The sequence below is a fragment of the Chiloscyllium plagiosum genome, unplaced genomic scaffold (genome assembly GCF_037043375.1).
Source record: "Chiloscyllium plagiosum isolate Xiang-an unplaced genomic scaffold, Cpla_swu_hap1 HiC_scaffold_37, whole genome shotgun sequence".
Lineage (NCBI taxonomy): Eukaryota > Metazoa > Chordata > Chondrichthyes > Orectolobiformes > Hemiscylliidae > Chiloscyllium > Chiloscyllium plagiosum.
The window spans coordinates 18,598,484-18,615,129 of NW_028270175.1; the positions used below are offsets into that span (position 1 = coordinate 18,598,484).

Sequence of the window (16,646 nt, forward strand, 5' to 3'; positions counted from 1 at the left end):
CAAGATCCCATTGTTCATTATGTTTATCGTTCCCAACTGCATCACCTAACACTGATCTGGACTGAATTCCTCTTGGGCACTGATCAGCCCATCTGACCAGCCAATTTATATCCTCTTGTAAATTAAGATTATTAGATTAGATTAGATTACTTTACAGTGTGAAAACAGGCCCTTCGGCCCAACAAGTCCACACCGACCCGCCGAAGCGCAAACCACCCATACCCCTACATTTACCCCTTACCTAACACTACGGACAACTTAGCATGGCCAATTCACCTGACCTGCACATCTTTGGACTGTGGGAGGAAACCGGAGCACCCAGAGGAAACCCACGCAGACACGGGGAGAATGTGCAAATTCCACACAGTCGGTTGCCTGAGGCGGGAATTGAACCCGGGTCTCTGGCGCTGTAAGGCAGCAGTGCTAACCACTGTGCCGCCCACTTATCCTCCTCACTATTTACACAGTGCATTAACAGGGCAACCTGAAACACAACAGATTCTGCCCGACCTAAATATTTGTTTTTAATTCAGATTATCACCACACCTTAAGCATTTAAACTCAGCACCTGAAGTTTAGCCCAGTGCACCTTTTAAGGGTTCATAAAAATGAACCCTTCAGTTATTGGTGGATTGGTGAAAGCAATGAGCAGACAAATGAAATATACCTTTCTGCCACTTGCCAATTACTTGAATTCTGAATCAGATCTATGCAAAATTAGCCAAAAGGCATGTATGTCAGCAGACACCAAAGGCAGGGAGATTAGCACGGCCAATTCATCAAACCTGCACATCTTTATTTTTGAGCAACTTAGAGTCATAGAGTCCTACAGCAACGCCGAACAAAATGTCCATCCATGGGAATGGGTCTGGGTGGGGTCCATTTCAGAGGGTCAGTGTGGACTTGTTGGACCAAACGGCCTGTTTCCATGCTGTTGGGAATCTAATCTAATAATGACTGGATGGTGGTCAATGCACTTCATATGAGATAACATCATGAATGGCTGAGAGGACTCAATAATGGTGAAATAATCACCAAATAAAAATTGTTTAAACACTATGTTGGAAAGCTGTAAATTTGGAAAATGTATCAACAAGAATTGAACTGGGAAAACCATCAAAAGTGGGAAATATGAAATGCTACATTAGCAAAGCTTTAAAACATACAAAGTCTCATGATAGCATGCAAAGTTGATTTGGCTACAATGTTTCTGTCTGCTTGACCTATTGATATAAACTGGATTCCATTGTCAGTACATCCACAAAATGAATATTGCACCATCTCATAAGACAGAAAAACTAGATATTAAATTCAAATGGGAGAATCTAAAAATGCTAAATAGGATAACCCAGTGAATTCATTTCACCCAAAGAACAATCACTTTGTAGAATAAAATCGCCAGAGTCAGTTTGAATTGTTAAATAAAATTATATATTACATCTACAGCACAAAAAGGATCCTTGCCTATCTTTAAGCACAACATGAGGGTGTTCCCACTATGTCATCTCACCATACTCAACCTTTCTCCTTCATATGTTTATCTAGCTTCTGAGTAGACATGATCAATGAGATAATTAAACATTATCCTCCACTAATTTAAACCTGCAACACAGTAATGATTTAACCCGTGCTATAATCTGTTAAAATTTTGAGAGGCAAAGAACTACCCCAAAAGTAGCTAAAGTAAAATTTAACTTTAATTTTTTTTTAAAAGTGTAACCAAAAATAATTAACTATTTATAACTCATATAGCTTCTCTACAACACTAGTCCGATCAACCCCCCAATTAAGATTTACAGAAAAATGGGGAATCATTTGACAGAAACCTCAGACTTTCTGCAGATAGGTAGGTATTGATGGTGCTGTCAGTTACATAAATCAATGACAACAGATGGTGGCAGTTACACAGTCAGTGTAACCACAAAATCTGAGCCAGTGTGTTGATGCATGATTTAACCCTTCCTTTCTACTTGGGGTTCAACTTCGAGAGAACAAAATAAGATTGTGCAAATGTGCTTACCATTCTTTTTTAAGTCTTTAACACTTTGAGGGTCACTTCAGGGGTTTAAAATATTATTTGGAACTAATAATCTGCAATGTATTTAATTTACAAATTAAAACAAATTCCATTTTACCCCACAATTCAAGCAAAATCCAACTATAAAAAGGCAATAATATAAGTTTATTAGCAGCATTATTAATTTCAAATGAGTACTGGTCCACCACAAGAATAGCAGGATAATTATAAAGACCAATGATACCTCATGCAACCGATCTGACAGAATAATGTCAACCGACAATTTGTCTCCTCAACTCTTTTAATGTAGACTTTGTAACAAGAACACATGGATCTTTTGTTGGGCATATTTCTGAGGCATCTGATCACCTGCCAATATCCCTACTTTGTACTGATTCTTCATTTGCGAATTTAGATGGAGATCACTAGCAAGTTAGAGTCATAGACTCATACAGCACAGTTATTCAGTTATAAGATGGAAGACAGAATCTTTGGGAGAGGACACGTTCAGGCTTGCCAATGTCCAGATGCATACAGTTTCAAAAGTTTGACCCAACTTCCAGGTGAAAGGATGTTATTATGCCCTCGACAAGGGACATAAAGTCAAATGAAATTTACTTAACCTGTGGCAGTGTCTTATTGCAACACTGACCAAGCAATAAATCTGAGTGTTCCTGGTCTCTATAGATTAGCTACTCAATGTTATCCAGTTGAACAATCCAAGTTGCAAACTCCAACTAATTTCAGTCTTCACTCCACCAAGAACCAGCACATTCCTTGATGAAGTTACTTCCAACAAGTTATATTTACAGAATGTAGCATTGTGTAGTATCCAAATTCCTTTCAAGAGGCAACAAAAAGAGATAGATGCCCTATCAGAGACACTGCTATGTGAAGAGATGGCTAAACAGTTTGTAGAGAAGTAATTTTATGGAGAGTATCAGGAGCCGGAGAAGCAAAGGGTAAAACATCACTGCCAATGATATGAAGATGGAAAGATAAAAACACAAATGAAATTGAGTAATTGTCCTGGCCAGCACGAATATGTTAACCAGTAGCTGCAATAGATAATAGAAACAGGAACAGAAATAGGCCATTTTGCATCTAAAGTCTCCTCTATTCTAGATCATTGCTACTTACATACCTTGAGGTAATTAGCATCTCAAAATCTACTGATCTCTGTATTACAGAGAAATCAAGCTTTCATAACCATGTAGGGAAGAAAAATCCAAAGATTCACTATCCTCCAAATGAAAAATTCCTCACCTCAGGGCTTAAACAGTTTGCCCCTTATTCTGAAAACTTCATTTGTTTCTGTTATTTGTGGAAATACACTGTGCACAAATTGGCTGCTATTTTTCCTACATTACAGCCGTGACTACACTTAAAAAGTATTAAACTGGCTGTGAAGCCTTGGTACATAATGAATCATGAAAGGCGCAACATAAATGCAAGTTAATTTCCTTCATTAGGGCGATAACAATGTAGTACATCAAGGACAAAGGTGACGAATCTGCAGGAATTTTTATGGATCAGCATTATCAGAAAAATTTTGGACAAACAAAAAAAAAATGAAGAAAGATCCTTAATCAAGAAAGCACTGAAGAAGTCTGAGAGTTTCAGTGGCAGAAGGACTGAGAAAGAGGTGGAAATCAAATATCAGGAGAAGTAGGAGCAAATGGAGACATTACAAGACTGAGAAATCAGTACAGAAGCACAAATCACAGTTTGCAATACTGGTTTAACCAGAGAACATAATTCAGATACAATATTGCTGTTACGCAACCACGCAGTATACAACTAAGAGTCACAGAGATGCACAGGAGGGAAACAGACCCTTCGGTCCAACTCATCCATGCTGACTAGATATCCTAACCTAATCCAGTCCCATTTACCAGCACTTGTCCCATATCTCTCTTAAACAGTTTCTATTCATATACCCATCCGGCTTCTACCATTTCCTCTGGTAGCTCATTCCATACATACACCACCCTTAAGGAAAATGTTGCTCAAGGTCCCTTTTAATTTTTTTACTCCCTCACCTTAAATCTCACCCTCTAGTTTTGGACTCCTCCCCCCCCCCTCCCCCAATCCAGGGAAAAAAGACTGTTTATTTACACTATCCATACTTATGATTTTATAAACTTCTAAAGATCACCTCTCAGCCTCCAACACTACAGGGAAAAGAGCCTCAGCCTCTTCAGCCTCTCCCCACAGAGCAAATCTTCCAACCCAGGCAAAATCCTTGTAAATTGTTCCTTTCAAGTTTCACAACATCTTTCCGATAGTAGGGAGACCAGAATTGCACACAATATTCCAAAATTGGCCTAACCAATGTCCTGTACAGCCACAACATGACCTCCCAACTCTTGTACTAAATGCTTTGACCAATAAAGGAAAGCATACCAAACACCTTCTTCACTATCCTATCTACCAACAACTCCATGTTCAAGAAACTATGAACCTGCACGCCAAAGTCTCTTTGTTCAGCAACACTCCCCAGGACTTTATCATTAACTACACAAGTCCTGCCCTGATTTACTTTCCCTAAATGCTGCACCTCATATTTATCTAAATTAAACTCCATCTGCCATTCCTCACCCATTGTCCCATCTGATCTACAACCCACTGTACTCTGAGGTAACCTTCTTCGCAGTCCACTACACCTCCAATTTTAGTGTAATCTGGAAGCTTATAACTATACCTCATATGTTCATTTCCAAATCATTTATATAAATGACGAAAAGTAATGGATCCACCACTAACCCTTGTGGCAGGCCACTGGTCACAGGCCTCCAGTCTGAAAGGCAACCTTCCACCACCACCCTCTGTCTTCGACCTTTGAGACAGTTCTGTATCCAAATGTGATCTAACCTTGCTAACCAGTCTACTATGAAGAAACTTGACTAACACCTTACGGAAGTCCATACAGATTACATCCACCGCTTTGCCCTCATCAATCCTCTTCATTACTTTTTCAAAAGAACTCAAATCAAGTTCAAGAGACATGATTTCCCAAGGACAAAGCCATTTCACTATCCCTAAACAGTCATTGCCTTTCCAAATATATGGAAATCCTGTCCCTCAGGATCCACTCCAACAACTTGTCCACTACAGACCTCAAGCTCGCTGGTCTATAGTTCCCTGGCTTTTCCTTACCACATTTCTTAAATAGTGGCATGTTAGCCAACCTCCAGTTTTCCAGCACCTCACCTGTGACTACTGATGATACAAATACTTCAGCAAGGGGCCCAGCAATCACTTCCATAGCTTCAGAGTTGTAGGATACACCTAAACAGTTCCCAGGGAGTTATCCACCTTTATGCGTTTTAAGACATCCAGCAACTCCTCCTCTGTAATATGGACATATTTCAAGATGTCACCACTTATTTCCCTACATTCTATATCTTCCATGTCCTTCTCCACAATAAACATTGATGCAAAATACTCATTTAGTATCTCCCACATACCCTGTGGCTCCAAACAAAGGCAGCCTTTCTGATCTTTGAGGGGCGCTAATCTCTCCCTAGTTACCCTTTTGTCCTTAATGTATTTTTAAAAACCCTTTGGATTCTCCTTAATTCTATTTGCCAAAGCTATCTCCTGTCCCCTTTTTGCCCTCCTGATTTCCCTCAAGTACATTCCTACTGCCTTTATGCTCTGAGGATTCACTCTATCTCTGCTGTCTATACCTGACATATGCTTCCTTTTTTTTTTCTTAACCAAAATCTCAGTTTCTCTAGTCATTTAGCATTCCCTACCACTACCAGTCTTTCCTTTCATTTTAACAGGAACACACTGTCTCTGGATCTTGTTATCTCATTTTTAAGGGCTTCCCATTTTCCAGCCGTCCTTTTACCTGCGAACGCCCGCCTCCAATCAACTTTTGAAAGTTCTTGCCCAATAGCATCAAAATTGGCCTTCCTCCCCTTTTGACCTTTAACTTTTAGATCTAGTCAATCTTTTTCCACGACCATTTTAAAACTAATGGAATCATAGTTGCTGGCCCAAAGTACTCCCCCACTGACACCTCAGTCACCTACCCTACCTTATTTCCCAAGATAAGGTCAGGTTTTGCACTTTGTGCAGTAGCTACATCCACATACTGAATCAGAAACCTTTCTTGGACACACTTAAATTCCTCTCCATTTAAACCCTTAACACTACAGCAGTCCCAGTCTATGCTTGGAATGTTAAAATCCCCTACCATAATCACCCTATTATTCTTACAGATATCCATACAAATTCATTTCTCAATTTCCTGCTGACTATTGGGGGAGAGGGAGGTTGGGGGAGAGGGAGGTTGGGGGTGGGGGTGGTGGCAGTCCCAATGAGGTGATCATCCCTTTCTTATTTCTCAGTTCCACCCAAATAACTTCCCTGGATGGATTCCCAGGAATACCCTTCCAAAGTAAGGGTACGGCACGGTGGCACAGTGGTTAGCACTTCTGCCTCACAGCGCCAGAGACCCGGGTTCAATTCCCGCCTCAGGCGACTGACTGTGTGGAGTTTGCACATTCTCCCAGTGTCTGCGTGGGTTTCCTCCGGGTGCTCCGGTTTCCTCCCACAGTCCAAAAATGTGCAGGTTAGGTGAATTGGCCACGCTAAATTGCCCGTAGTGTTAGATGTAGGGGAATGGGTATGGGTGGGTTGCGCTTCGGCGGGTCGGTGTGGACTTGTTGGGCTGAAGGGCCTGTTTCCACACTAAGTAATCTAATCTAATCTAAAAGTACAGCCACAATGCTATCCCTTATCAAAAACGCCACTCCCACCTCTTCTCTTGCCCACCTTTCTATCCTTCCTATAGCATTTTCATCCTGGAACATTAAGCTGCCAGTCCCGTCCAACCCTGAGCCACATCTCTGTAATTTCCATGACATCCCAGTTCATCTGCCTCTTGCATTGAAATAAATGTAGTTTATCAGTCCCACTTCGTTCTCTGCTTTATTCCTGCCGGCTCGGACTGTTTGACTCGCTCCTTTTCCCAACTGTACCAATCTCAGATTGATCTCTTTCCTCACTATTTCCCTGGGTACCCCCGCCCCCCCATCTTACTAGTTTAAATCCTCCCGAACAGCTCAAGCAAATCTCCCTACCAGTATATTCGTCCCTTTCCAATTCAGATGCAATCCACTCTTCTTGTACAGGTTACTTCTACCCCAGAAGAGATTCCAATGATCCAAAAATGTAAACCCTTCTCTCCTGCACCAGCTCCTCAGCCATGCATTCATCTGCTCTATCCTCCTACTCCTATCATAATTCATAGCACCACGGGGAATCCAGATACTACTATCCTCGAGAACCTCCTTTTTAAAATTCCTGCCTAACTTTCTATATTCTCTTTACAGAATCTCATCCTTTCCTTTCCAATGTCATTAGTTCCAATGTGTACAACAACCTCCTGCTGATCCCTCTCCCCTATGAGGACATTCAGGACTCTCTACAAGATATCCTTGATCCCGGCACCAGGAAAGCAACGTACCATTCTGAATTCTCGCTGCTGGCCGCAGAAACATCTGTCTGCGCCTCTGACTAGAGTCCCATACCACAATCGATCACTTGGAACCAGACGTACCCTTTATTACATTTGCACCATTTTCTGTATCATGGTATCCACATTTTCTACATTATAATAGCAATAAAAGCTTTACATACAGAACAATTACAAAATAGAAATTTCCATGGCAAAGTTCAATAATCCTTGTTTTAAAAAAGATATTTGAAAAGAGGAACATTTAAGGAATGGGGACCATCCCATTAACAAGTGAATCGTACCCATAAAAACCGTGCTAATCGACAGACCAAGTAACCTGTTCAGTCTATGATACATATTTTCAATTAAAAAAGTAAAAGTGCTGCAGAAACTCAGCAGGTCTGGGGGAAAAAAAGTCAACTTGAAAGTCATACTGGAGTTGAAACGTTAATTGGTTTCTCTCGCAACAAATGCTACCAGGTCTGAGTTTCTTAGCACTTCCTGTTTATATTTTGGCTGCCAGCATCCACAGTACTTGGGTTTTGTTTAAGTGTATAATATTTTCAATGGCTGGCCAGCCAGTTGATTGTTTCAATATCTCAAGACAAACTGTTTGTCATGCATTAAATCAGGAAAAACTTTTAGATTTAATAACTCATGTTGACAAAAGAGCTCATCAGTTGGTTTCAAATAATCATTTTTGGCTCTATACTGCAATTCCTTTTGATCAACAATGTCTGAAAGCTCCCCAGGCACAATCCTCTCACATGCATCCAAGTGTTTCAGACAACAAAATTTCCACCCCCAAGGCAAATCATAGAAAAATTAACACTACAAACATTTCAAATGCCAATATCCAGTGGTGAATAAAAATAATTACTGCTATGTGGAGCAGTAAGCCATACAGGCCTGAAAGCTTCCATCTTTGATTGCTGATCTCAACCAAGGAAAATAGAAGGTTAACAATTGGCCTTAGTACTATATAAAAAGTGAAAAGAAATCCATAATAGCTCCCACGACTGATGAATCACACTAGAAATATGCATGCATGGACATCAATGTGAGCATGACCAGGCAGAAATTCAAAAGACCCCAGAATTGAACAACTTGGGCAAGGTAAAAGGGAATAGCCACATCATTATTTTCCTGCGACCAGTTGAGATTACAGGAAAACAAAAAGAAATCATAGAATCAAAGATTGACAAAAGCACAGGAGGACAATCAGCCCTTCATGTCTGTGCTGGTGCTCTGAAATAGTGCCTCCTCCTACATTTATCCCCACACAACTCTACGGATGTTTCTTTTTCTAATAATACAACACCCTGTTGCATGTTTAAATTGAAGCTACCTCCACCATACACTCAGATAATGCATCATTGGTCCAAAAAAACTGAATCACTGCACAGGAAAGATGTTCCCCTTGTCACTATCGATTCTCTGGCCAACTGCCTGAACTTTGTATCCTCTGGTCTCAATCCTTCACCAATAAGAACATTTTATACTGTCATAACTAACTGGAGTAGCACTCAGGTAATCAAGCCCTACTATTCCCAGAGCCATCCCAAACGTGAACATCTGATTAAAACCTACAAATTGCCCAATTCTACCCAACTGTCTAATTCAGACTAAAAGGTTGGACACATCAGGTTTCTCCATTGAAAGGAATTAACTACTAATTGCAATCAAACTGGTTTTAAGCCAATAGCAAAATAGACAAGTTCAATCGCTAATCAGTAGCTGTACAATTTAAACTTTATCCTTTTTAAAAATTGCCTTTCAGACACAGATATGGAAGGTGATGGCTTGATAATATTATCACTGGAGTAGTAATCCACAGACCCAGGTAATTTTCTCAGATCCTGGATTCAAAGCCTTGTATGACAGATGTTGAAATTTAATTCCAGATGGTCATTGAATTTAACAGTCTAATGATGACCATGAAACCATTGTCAATTGTGAAAAAAAAAAATCAAGTTCACTAATGTCCTTTGGCAAAGGAAATGGCTGTACTTACCTGATCTGGTTTACATGCGACTCCAGACCCACAGTAATATTCTTGACATGGGCCTCTGGGCAATTAGGGACGAGCTCTTAAATGTTTTATGAACCAGCAACACCCATGTCCCATATACAACATGAATATATATATACAACAAACAGACATGAATGCTATCACAGGATAAAGAAAAATATTGTTTAATAGCACCACTTACAACCAGTGATGAATTATATTCTTTTAGTTCCTTTTGAGTCTTTGCCATGAAACAAGGTTGCAGGCATACTGATTATCAATCTTTGACTGACTGGTCAAGAACTCATCCTTTCAGAGACTCTGAAGGTGGTTGTTCCATTCAACAGGAAATTTTCAGAAAGAAAAGTTGACAGAGGAATGGGAAGGAAAAGTAACTAGCCACTAAGAAAAATCTTTTACTTCACACAGAGGAAGAGAAAGATTTTTGCTTTCTCTTCATAGGCTAGATGTTTCTGCTGCATTGTCCACACACAAGCCTGTAAAACTACTAGCCCAAGAACCAAATCAAGTGGCTGCACAGACACTAATGGTTGCCCTTGATTTTTCTTCAAGAGGTCATAAAGACACAGACTCCAAAATGTCCAGAGTTGATCTACTTGAGAATGTTTTCAAGTTTTCAAAAAAAAACTTGTACAAAGAAAGGGGAGTAGCCAGTTCTCCCAACTCAGCTTCCCTCTGGTTTGGTTTAGTTTGGTTTAAACAGACTGGCTGTTCACAAAGCAGTCAGTTCAGACTGAGGCTGCGGATCGGAGAAACAACTATAGAAGAACCTTGATTATCCAAATGACACGGGTGGGGAGTATTTCGTTTGGTTAATCGAACCCTGGATAATAGAATGCCAGATAACAGTTTAGCCAATCATCAGGACCTAAAATTCTTACCGGATATTCAGATAATTGAATGCCAGATAATCGAGGTTCCTCCATAAATGGAAGGTGTTCCATGCAGTATCCCTCTGCCATCTCTCTCTCTCCTTTAAGATCCTGTTTGATTTTACCTTTTGTGCCAACTGGTGTTAAGGTGGAATGTTGCAAATATTTGGGACAGCATCATTAAGTTGGAATAGTCTGTTGTGTTTTCGGATAGGTTAAGTTGTTCGGTACTCTGTTCTCTTGTTTATGTTTCATTCTGTAATCTTAAAATAAATTCTGTTTTGTTTAAAACTAAGTGGTTTGACCAGCTGCATCTCTCCTGAAATATCCACTTCACACCTGCTTAAAACAAAGTTAGGGTCTGGGTTACTTTCTTGAAATCATTTGAGGGGGTCTGGCCTGATCCATAGCAGATAGCGGGAAGAAACAGATAAGAAAAGCTTATCTGTAAGATCAGCAGTCTCTCAGTCCTCACCACAAAGTTTCACATAAATAACTGCCACTAAGAACACCAGTAAGGTTTCAGATGGTGGCTGGCATTTCTGAAATCAAAACAGTTTTCTTAGATCAAGTGGATCGGTTGGAGAGACAGATAAAAGCGATGAGGAATTTGCAACAGCAACATTATGTGATGGATGGCAGTTATATAAAAGGGGGGGGGGAAAAAGTCTCAGATACAGACACATAGATGGGTTAACTCCAAGAAGGGGGAGAGGTGACAGCACCTAGGGCAGGAGTCTTCTGTGGATATACCCATTTCAAACAGGTATGCTGTTTTGGAAAATAGGGGGTGATAGATTCTCAGGGGAACATAGCACGAACAGCCAAGTTTCTGGTCTTAAGACTGGCTCTAATGCAACGAGTGGTACGTCAGCTTCCAAGAGATCAATTGTGTTAGGGGATTCTGCAATCAGAGGTACAGACAGATGTTTCTGTGGCCAGCAGAGAAAAAGCAGAATGGTGTGTTGTTCCCTTGGTGGCAGGATCAAGGATGTCTCAGAGGGTGCAGAATGTTCTCACTGGGGAGAGGGCCAGCAGGAAGTCATTTTCACACTGGAATCAACAACACTGGAAGGGAAAAGGCTGAGACTCTGAAGGGAGATTAGAGAGTTAAGCAGAAATTTGAAAAGGAGACCCTCAATGATAGTAATATCTGGATTACTCCCAGTGCTACAAGCCAGTGAGGGCAGGAATAGGAGGATAGAGCAGATGAATGCATAGCTGAGGAGCTGGTGTATGGGAGAAGGATTCACATTTTTGGATCATTGCAATCTCGTTTAGGGTAGAAGTGACCTGTACAAGAAGGACGGATTGCACTTAAATTGGAAGGGGACGAATGTACTGGCAGGGACATTTGCTAGAACTGCTTGGGAAGATTTAAACTAGTAAGGTGGGAGGGTGGGACCCAGTGAGATAGTGAGGAAAGAGATCGATCTGAGACGGGTACAGCTGAGAACAGAAGTGAGTCAAACAGTCACGGTACGACTAATAAATTAAACTGCATTTATTTCAATGCAAGGGGCCCAACAGGGAAGGCAGATGAACTCAGGGCATGGTTAGGAACATGGGACTGGGATACCATAGCAATTACAGAAATATGGCTCAGGGATGGGCAAGACTGGCAGCTTAATATTCCAGGATACAAATGCTACAGGCAGGTTAGAAAGGGAGGCGAGAGAGGAGGGGGAGTGGCATTTTTGATAAGGGATAGCATTACAGCTGTGCTGAGGGAGGATATTCCCGAAATACATGCAGGGAAGTAATTTGGGTGGAACTGAGAAATAAGAAAGGGATGATCACCTTAATGGGATTGTATTATAGACCCCCCCCCCCAAACGTCAGAGGGAAATTGAGAAACAAACTTGTAAGGAGATCTCAGCTATCTGTAAGAATAATAGGGTAGTTATGGTAGGGGATTTTAACTTTCCACACATCGACTGGGACTGCCATAGTGTTAAAGGTTTAGATGGAGAGGAATTTGTTAAGTGTGTACAAGACAATTTTCTGATTCAGTATGTGGATGTACCTACTAGAGAAGGTGCAAAACTTGACCTAGTCTTGGGAAATAAGGCAGGGCAGGTGACTGAGGTGTCAGTGGGGGAGCACTTTGGGGCCAGCGACCATAATTCTAATCGTTTTAAAATCGTAATGGAAAAGGAGAGGCCAGAACCAAAAGTTGAAGGTCTAAATTGGAGAAAGGCCAATTTTGACGGTATTAGGCAAGAACTTTCGAAAGTTGATTGGAGGCAGATGTTCACAGGTAAAGGGATGGCTGGAAAATGGGAAGCCTTCAGAAATGAGAGAACAAGAATCCAGAGAAAGTATATTCCTGTCGGGGTGAAAGGGAAGGCTGGTAGGTATAGGGAATGCTGGATGACTAAAGAAATTGAGGGTTTGGTTAAGAAAAAGAAGGAAGCATATGTCAGGGATAGACAGGATAGATCGAGTGAATCCTTAGAAGAGTATAAAGAAAGTAGGAGTATACTTTAGAGGGAAATCAGGAGGGCAAAACAGGGACATGAGATAGCGTTGGCAAATAGAATAAAAGAGAATCCAAAAGGGTTTTTACAAATATATTAAGGACAAAAGTGTAACTAAGGAGAGAATAGGGCCCTTCAAAGATCAGCAAGGTAGCCTGTGTGGAGCCACAGAAAATGGGGGAGATACTAAATAAATATTTTGCATCAGTATTTACTGTGGAAAAGGATATGGAAGATATAGACTATAGGGAAATAGATGGTGACATCTTGCAAAATATCCAAATTACAGAGGAGGAAGTGCTGGATGTCTTGAAACGGTTAAAGATGGATAAATCCCCAGGACCTGATCAGGTGTACCCGAGAACTCTGTGGGAAGCCAGAGAAGTGATTGCTGGGCCTCTTGCTGAGATATTTGTATCATCGATAGTCACAGGTGAGGTGCCAGAAGACTGGAGGTTGGCAAACGTGGTACCACTGTTTAAGAAGGATGGTAAAGACAAGCCAGAGAACTATAGACCGGTGAGCCTGACCTCTGTGGCGGGCAAGTTGTTGGAGGGAATCCGGAAGGACAGGATGTACATGTATTTGGAAAGTCCGAGGGCAGAGCAGTAGACGTGATCTATATGGACTTCAGTAAGGTGTTCGACAAGGTTCCCCATGGGAGACTGATTAGCAAGGTTAGATCTCATGGAACTAGCCATTTGGATACAGAACTGGCTCAAAGGAGAAGATAGAGGGTGGTGGTGGCAGGATTGTTTTTCAGACTGGAGGCCTGTGACCAGCGGAGTGCCACAAGGATCGTGCTGGGTTATCTACTTTTTGTCATTTCATTAATGATTTGGATGCGAGCATAAGATGTACAGTTAGTAAGTTGGCAGATGACACCAAAATTGGAGGTGTAGTGGACAGCGAAGAAGGTTACCTCAGAACAGAATCTGGACCAGATGGGCCAATGGGCTAAGAAGTGGCAGATGGAGTTTAATTCAGATAAATGCAAGGTGCTGCATTTTGGGAAAGCAAATCTTAGCAGGACTTATACACTTAATGATAAGGTCCTAGGGAGTGTTGCTGAACAAAGAGACCTTGGGAGTGCAGGTTCATAGCTCCTTGAAAGTAGAGTTGCAGATAGATAGGATAGTGAAGGCGGCGTTTGGTATGCTTTCCTTTATTGGTCAGAGTATTGAGTACAGGAGTTGGGAGGTCATGTTGCGGCTGTACAGGACATTGGTTAGGCCACTGTTGGAATATTGCATGCAATTCTGGTCTCCTTCCTATCGGAAAGATGTTGTGAAAATTGAAAGGATTCAGAAAAGATATACAAGGATGTTGCCAGGGTCGGAGGATCTGAGCTACAGGGAGAGGCTGAAGAGGCTGGGGCTGTTTTCCCTAGAGCGTCAGAGGTTGAGGGGTGACCTTATAGAGGTTTACAGAATTATGAGGGGCATGGATATGATTATCAGACAAAGTCTTTTCCCTGAGGTCGGGGAGTCCAGAACTAGACAGCATAGGTTTAGGGTGAGAGGGGAAAGATATAAAAGAGACCTAAGGGGCAACGTTTTCACGCAGAGAGTGGTACATGTATGGAATGAGCTGCCAGAGGAAGTGGTGGAGGCTGATACAATTGCAACATTTAAGAGGCATCTGGATGGGTATATGATTAGGAAGCGTTTGGAGGGATATGGGCCAGGTGCTGGCAGGTGGGACTGGATTGCGTTGGGACATCTGGTCGGCATGGACGGGTTGGACCGAAGGGTCGGTTCCCATGCTGTATGACCCTAGTATACTTTAACTTGTGTCCCGTTGAATAAAGAGAAGTTTGAACTTATTCAATTCACTACAAAGTGAGAGCAGGAAATAGGTATTCCTGGTAGGTACACTTTTGCACACATTGAAAAGGAACATTAACACTATTCACCTCTGCAAATGAATCACTCACATTGTTTTCAGTCCAAAATATGAAGCAAAGGAAAAAGACAAAAGGTGAAAAAAGATAATACTGAGAATTCATTATTTACATACATAATTAATTGCATTGTCTGAAACTCCCAAACCTTCAGTCTAAACAGTGAAAGATTGAACGATGCCTGCTCTGAAATTCCTTCCATAAGTCTCTCTATGCTTATCTTTCTTTATAATGCTCCTAAAAATTTACCTGAGTTTTTGGTCATGTGCACAAACATCACAGTATGGATCAATTTTTTTTTAAATCTAACTATCCTGTGATGTCATTTGGCCAAGGTAAGAAAGAATGACCATCAATGGAATTATACTTCTGTAACAGTCTGGAATTCCAAGGAAGTAGGGAAACATTTAGAATCAAAGAATGATAACTAAACAAAAAGTAACTCAGTTAACAAGGTCTGTTCTAAGCCAGTTGTCTTCTAATCACTCGGGACATTCCATTACATTAAGGGTTCAATATAAATACAAATTACTGTTGTGATAACTTCAAGAAGCATTGACTCCTTATTTAGGTACAGTTCTATGAAGTCATCCTTCTGTAACTGACTCTCATGCCGATCATTTGTGAAATTCAAGCTGAAATATTGAGTATAATCATAACCAGTATAATTTCTGCTAGTTGAAAGTATCATACCGGAAACGTGATCTCATCTTCATTCAGAATCCACAAATAACTGGCTGGTCATGAGGAATAATAACCATCGCCAATTTCTCTTTCTGAAGGCAGGGATATTAAGCTGTACTGCAAACTGTTCATACTGCTCAATGTCATTTTTTTATCCCACCTCAAACTCTTAAAATTTTAACTGCTGGTCTTCGAGTGTATTTATTTCTTACTGACATCAATTCAAGATTGTTTTGTTACTTCAAAGATCCAACATTACATGAACATATACTTACAATACAGCCAGAACAATAGATAGTCAAAAGCAATTTACAAGACAGTAACTACATTAAGGGATCTCAGGTCATGACAAATGTCACATGAGTAGCTCACTTAGTTTATAACTGTCAACAGAAGCAAAAAAAAGGGCAGCCAAATAATGTTTTATTGTCGATCTTGTAAAATTAATTTTGTTCAGTTTAATTTATTTCCTGGTTGTGGATGTCAGAAAAACACAAACACGACACTCCATGTAATCAGTGTGTAAATTTTTTTCACACTCACAGGACTATGATACAAGTACCACAATCTGGGACAGCCAAAGCTTGAAAATTAAATGATCTTTCATTTTTAAACAAACATTCCCAGTTAAAAGGAAACATCCCTTATATATCATAACAATACTTCCTCATGTCAACATCAGAAGGACAATCTCCAATGCACACATCTATTTACCAAACTTACGACATACATGGCTTCCAAGACCAAATCAGTCAATACCGATACATAATTACTGACTGTTTTGCACAAAGATTCACACCTACTAGAAACAGTACATAAATTCAGTTCACTTCACAGGCATCATTTCAGCATTGCCTGCTGTGTTTTGAAAAGTTTTGAATTTCCTTTTTCTCCTTTCGTCCATTCGTTCAAATCTGACCCTTACACTTGTATTTTGACCTAAATTAAAGACTTCCAAACAATTCGTGCCTAAATCTCAGGATTACCAATGACATTTTTTTTTCTAGTTCTAGACCAATAGGCATATTAATTTTCTTACAGCACAATCATTTTCTGTAATTATAGCACTACTTTATTTAGGAATGCAGACATTCACAATGTAAATTAGACTATCAACTTATGTTCTTTTTACATGGGAGCTCTATTGAGGTCTTCCATCCATTTACCAATGTGAAGCAGCAACTC

The 16,646-nt window shown here is 40.6% G+C and overlaps 1 protein-coding gene across 7 annotated transcripts in view; it reads right to left on the minus strand.

The window, feature by feature from the left end:
- The window catches only part of camta1a (calmodulin binding transcription activator 1a), a 1,306,542-nt gene that overhangs the window by 1,276,875 nt on the left and 13,021 nt on the right, over nt 1–16,646 (minus strand). The window lies entirely within an intron of this gene.